Below are 6,000 nucleotides of genomic sequence, written 5' to 3' on the forward strand. Positions count from 1 at the left end.
GTGGGGGTCACAGATACAAACATCCATGCTGTAGTGGTCTCGAGGGTTTTGTAGGGCTCTGGGGGTCACAGATACCTACCTACAGGCTGGAGGGGTCCTCTAGGTCTTAGGGGGTGTGTGGGGCATACAGATGCCTACATCTGGACTTGTGGGTTCCCTGGGGGGATTAAAGGTTTGTGGGGAGCATAGATACCTTTATCCAGCCTAGATGGGTCCCAGTGGGATTAGGAGGTTATGGGGGGTACAACCTATGCAGGCAGAAGCAGGATGAACTCGACCTTGACATCTGGTGGTGAATTATGGAGAGTGTGGAAAAGAATTTCAAGGGCTGATCATGTTTGCATAGGCGCACCACTCCGCCTGACATGGCCACGGCAGCCTGGGATGGTTGCTTTGGCAGCTGTGGTATCCCCAGTTTATTTGTTGCTGGGGCATGAGATGTGGAGTGTTGTCACCCTGATTGTATGGATGAGGAACTGTGAAACTGCTTTGAGACAGTGATTCTCACCATCAATGGAGTGGCACTCGCTAGACAAGGGAGTCTGTTCCTTGAGTAAGCCAGAAACACCAATAGCACCTTCTTTTCTTATAACAGTTGAATAGCAGAGCTGCGTTTTTATTCTCTTAAGAATTGAAGTTCATGTTTTTTCAACTGAAATCACTGAAAAGCTGGGGAGTCTGAAGCTATGTTGTAGGGCAGAGCAGCTGATGGAGAGGAGCAGTTTGTGGGATGGTTGGAGTGGCCCATAGAGTGAGATGAGCTGAGCAGTTTTTGGGGACAGCTGGAGCAGATCACAGGTTGGTTGGCAAAGCAAAGCAGCTGGTGGGAAAGGCGGAAGTAGAATCCCAGGGAGAGGCAGAGCAGTCAGCAGTGGACCATGTAAGATTCCCCTTTTTACTCACGCTGGCGGGGGAAAGTCCTTCAGACAGACTCTTGAACTCTGGGGCTGCTAGACTGTGGGTGATTTTGGGGTTGCTGGACTCTTGAAACATTTGAGGTATCGGACTTTGGAGTCTTGGGGTGATTTGGGGATAATGGGACTCAAGAGCCCAGGGAAAATGACCCTGTGGCTATGCAGGGTAATGCACAGAGCATTTCCTTCATGGAGCAACAGTGGCACCGTGTGGCCATGCAGGGTAATGCACAGAGCATCACACCTACGGAATGCCTCCAGCATGGACGTTGCTATCTGTACCTCCCATGACCCCTAAGTCCCCCAGGGATCTCTACAGCCTCTACGTAGGGTGATGTTCAGGTTTTTGAGCTGAAAACACTAAAAAGCTGTGTTAAACTAGTGGGGGAGTCTGAAACCTTATTGCAGCGGAGCTGAAAAGAAAAAGCAGTTTGGGATATGTTGGGAGTGGTCCATGGAGTGAGGCAAGTAGAGCAGCTTTTTGAGACAACTGGAGCAAATCAGCTGGCGGACTGAGCTGTATAATTAGTGGGAAAGATAGAAAAAGAATCCTATGGAAAAGCAGGGCAGTTGGCAGTGGACTATGTAAGGTGCTCCTTTCTACCCAGGCTGGCAGGGGAAAAACCCTGCAGATAGACTCTGAACTCTGGGGTTGTGGGACTGTGGGTGATTTTGGGATTGCTGGAGTCTTGAAACATTTGAGGTATTGGACTTTGGAGTCTTGGGGTGGTTTGGGGATTGCTAGACTCTAGAGCCCAGGGAAAAAGACACGGCCTAGTTGAGGTGTTTTCCCAATTTAATGCTATGTTGTTTATCTCACATTATTAAAAGTTTTCTGCTACACCCAGACTCTGTGCTTGAGAGATGGGAAGTATTGCCTCTTTGAGGCACCTAGGGTGGGTATGTAAAATTTTCCCATGTCACTGGGTGGGGGCTCGAGCTGGTTTGCATTCCGTTATAGGGAAAGGACCCGTATGTATTGAACCCAGTCCTTGCTGCTATCAATTCAGCCTGGCAGAAGGGTTCCACCTATGTCCAGGCTGAAGGGCTCCCTGGGGGGGGTCAGGGATTTGGTGGGGGCACAGATACCTACGTCCAGTCTGCAGTGGTCCCGGAGGGCTTAGGGGGTGTCATAGAGTGTGGTGGAATCCGCCCTGCACCCCTGTTCCTGGGGACACAGAGTGACTCAGCCAGCCAGTAAAACAGAAGGTTTTTCGCCAACAGGAACAAAGGATTCAGCAGAGCTTTTGGGCACTACCAGGACCCCTCAGTTGAGTCTTCTGGGGGTTCAGGAAGCTTAGTTCCCAGTTTGGGATTACCTGAATTCCAACTACCAAGCCCCCAAACCGAAACTAAACTAACTCAACCTCCTCCAGCCGGCCCCTTCCTTTGTCCAGCTTCCCAGGCAAAGGTGCTGACCTCCTCCCCCTGCCTAGCTCGATTTACAGGCTTATGTCCTGTCCCTCACCTAAAGTCACCCGCTGCTGTCCCATACCCCACACAGACAGTCCCTACTCCATCACAGTAATGCCCAGAGCATTTCCCTCACGGAGCAACAGTGACACCCATCGAGTGCTCTCCTGCCAACTGCTGTACTCCATCATATCTGACAGGCGTGTCTGGACGGAGGCCTGAGGCTGGGTACTTTAAGGGAACTGCGTGGTTTAAACTTCTAAGTAACCAGTGAGGTACTACAAAAGCTGTTTTGTGCTGGCTTTGTAAATCTAAGTATTGAAATAACCAGCAGCGTTTGGGATTTGTCTGCCCTGTTTTGTTTGCAGTTCACCCTGATTGAGTGACCTCAGCTGGCTCCCATGGGCAGCACCTTCACACCTACATCCAGGCTGTAGGGATGGGGGAATCTTAGCGGCCTTGGTTGCACAGATACCTACGTCCAGGCTGTACGGGTCCCGGAGGGCTTAGAGAGTTTTGGGGGGACACAGATACCAATCTCCAGGTTCTAGGGGTCTTAGGGGGTTCATGGGGGGCACATATTCCTACATCAAGGCTGTAGTGGTACCGGGGGCTTTGGGGGTTACTGGGGCCATAGATACCTACATCTATGCTGGAGGCATCCTAGGAGTCTTAGGAGATTTGTGGGGGCCCAAGATACCTATGTCCAGACTGTAGGGGTACCATGGGTCTTAGGGGTTCGGATGGGCACAGATACGTATGTCTAGGCTGTATCGGTCCCGGGGGGGTTAGAGGTTTCATGATGGGCACAGAGATCTACGTCCAGATTGTAGATGTCCTGGGGGGTTAGGGGAGTTGTGGGGTAGAAATACCTACGTCCAGGCTGTAGGGGTTCCTGGGGGATAGTGGGTTTTCTGAGGGGCACATATACCTATATGCAAACTGAGTGTCCTGGGGCGCTTCTGGAGTCTATATGGGGTACAGATACCAATGTCCTGGCTGTTTAGATCCCTGAGGGACTTAGGGGGGTTGTGGGGGGCACAGATACCTAAGTTCAGGCTGGAGGGGTCTCCGGGGGTCTTAAGTGTTTGGTGGTAGGCACAGATAAATATGACCAGGCTGCAGGGTCCCGAAGGGCTTTGAGTCTGTCACAGTGTGTGGGAGAGTCCGGTCCTGTACCCCACTTCCTGGGATTCACAGTGACTCTCAGCCAGCCAGTAAAACAGAAGGTTTAATGGACAGCAGGAGTGAAGAATACAGCAGAGCTTGGAGGCACAAGCTGGACCCAGCAATCGAGTCTTCTGGGGGTTCAGGAAACTTAGTTCCTAGTTTGGGATCCCCTGAATTCCACCACCAGACCAAAAATCGAAACTGAACTAACCCAGCTCCCTCCAGCCGGTCCCTTCCTGTGTCCAGCTTCCCGGGCAAAGGTGCTGACCCTCCCCCGTGCCTAGCTCAGGTTACAGGCTGAGCACGTGTCCGGTCCTAAAATCACCCACTGCTCTCCCATCCCCCACACAGAAAGTCCCTACTCCATCACAGTAATGCCAGTGTATTTCCGCAGGAGCAACAGTGACACCATATGGCCACGCAGGGTAATGCCCAGACATTTCCCTCAGGAGCAACAGTGACTCCGTGTGGCCACCCAGAGTAATGCACAGAGCATTTCTCTCATACAGGAAAAGTAACACCGTGTGGCCACGCAGGGTAATGCACAGAACATAACACCTATGTAGAGGCTGTAGAGATCCCTGGGGGCTTAAGGGTCGTGGGGGGGCACAGATAGCTACATCCATTCTGGAGGCATTCCGGTGGGGATTAGGGACTTCATGGGGGACACAAATATCTATGTCTGGGCTGGAGAGGTCCCTGGACGGCTTAGGGTTGTGGTGAGCACAGGTACATAGTCCAGGCTGTAGTGGTCCCTGGGGGTTTAGGGAGTTGATGAGGGGCCAGAAACCTATGTATGGTCTGGAGGGTCCCTGGGGGACTTAAGGGGTTGTGGTTTATGCAGATACCTACATCCTGGTTGGAGGGGGCCCTGGGGAGCTTAGGGGGTTTGTGTGGCATACACACACCTACAACCAGGTTGGTGGGGGCTCTATGGGTCTTAGGGGGCTTGTGGGGGCAGAGATACCTATGTCCAGGCTGCAGAAGATCTTTGGAGGGCTTAGGGGGTTCTTGGAGGTCACAAATATCTACTTCCAGGCTGGAGGGGTTCTGGCAGTATTAGGGAGTTGTGGGGGGCACAGATACCTATTTCGAGGCTGTAGGGTCCCAGGGTTGCTTTGGGGGCATTTTGGGGTACAGATACCTATGTGCATGCTGTAGGTGTCGCTGGGAGGATCACTGGGTTCATGAGGGTGCACAGATACCTACGTCCAGGCAATAGGGATCCTGAGGGGGGATCTTATGGGGTTGTGGGGCACAGATACCTTCATCTAGGCAGGAGGGGTCCTGGGGGCCTTAGGGAGTTCGTCTTGGGCACAGATACCTGCGTCTAGGCTAGAGGGGTTCCGGAGGGATTAGGGTGGTTGTAGGGAGCTCAGATAGCTATGTCGAGGCTGGAGAGGTCCCATCATGGACTAGGGGGGTTGTGGGGGGGAGGGGGAAAGATAATGCATTAGGCGGGGGGGGTTTTGGCGGTTTAGGAGAGTTGTGGGGGCACAGATACCTATGTCCATGCTTGAAGGGTTCCCGTGCTGGTTTAGGGATTCGTTGGGGTCAGAGATCCATATGTAGGCTGGAGGGGTCCTGGGGGGATAGGTGTGTTGGGGGGGTAACAGATATCTATGTCCCAATTGTAGGGTCTGCCCTGGGTATTAGGAGGTTTGTGGGGGTCACAGATACAAAAATCCATGCGGTAGGGGTAACCAAGGGTCTTTGTGGGGCTCTGGGGTCACAGCTACCTAACCTACAGGCTGGAGGGGTCCTGTGGGTTCTGAGGGGGTGTGTGGGGGCATACAGATGCCTACATCTGGGGCTTTTGGGTCCCTGGGAGGCTTAGAGCTTTCAGGGCACAGATACCTTTATCCAGGGCTTAGATGGGAGTCCCGGATGGTTAGGGGGTTGTGGGAGGGCACAGTATACCTATGTAAGCAGAAGCAGGATGAACTTACCTGACATCTGGTGGTGAATTATGGCACGTGTGAAACGAAATTCAGGACTGATCGTGTTTGGGCAAGGCACACCCACCCGCCGTGACACAGGCCACGGCAGCCTGGGATGGTTGCTTTGGCAGCTAGTGGTATCCCAGTTATTTGAGGGTGCTGTTGGGGCTTGTGAGATGTGGAGTGGTGTCACCCGATTGTGTGGATGAGCAACTGTGAAACTGCTTTGAGACAGAGAGTCCACCATCAATTGAGTGGCACTCACTAGACAAAGGGAGTGGGGCCCTTCAATGAACAGAAACACCAATACCATTTTCTTCTTTTTTAGCAGTGAATAGCAGGAGCTGATTTTTGAAGTCTCTAAGAATTGAAGTTGTAGAATTCCGTGGGTTGAATTGTAAATAGCTGTATTAGCTGGTGGCGGGGAGTCGAAACTATATGCAGAGCAAGAACAGCGGATGGAGAAGAAAATCGGTTGTGGATGGTGGGAGTGGCCCATGGATGAGATGAGCTGAGCAATTTTTAGAGATAGCTGGAACAGATCACAGGTCGGCTGGCGGAGC

The 6,000-nt window shown here is 52.4% G+C and overlaps 1 long non-coding RNA gene across 1 annotated transcript in view; it reads left to right on the forward strand.

Moving 5' to 3' along the window:
- Window positions 1-6,000, forward strand: part of LOC127054335 (uncharacterized) — a 67,967-nt gene that overhangs the window by 36,875 nt on the left and 25,092 nt on the right. Inside the window, exon 2 of the long non-coding RNA XR_007775228.1 lies at window positions 4,193-4,226. This is a non-coding gene — a long non-coding RNA (uncharacterized LOC127054335). The remainder of the gene's footprint in view (window positions 1-4,192; window positions 4,227-6,000) is intronic.

This window comes from Gopherus flavomarginatus, chromosome 6 (assembly GCF_025201925.1).
Source record: "Gopherus flavomarginatus isolate rGopFla2 chromosome 6, rGopFla2.mat.asm, whole genome shotgun sequence".
Classification (NCBI taxonomy): Eukaryota; Metazoa; Chordata; order Testudines; family Testudinidae; genus Gopherus; species Gopherus flavomarginatus.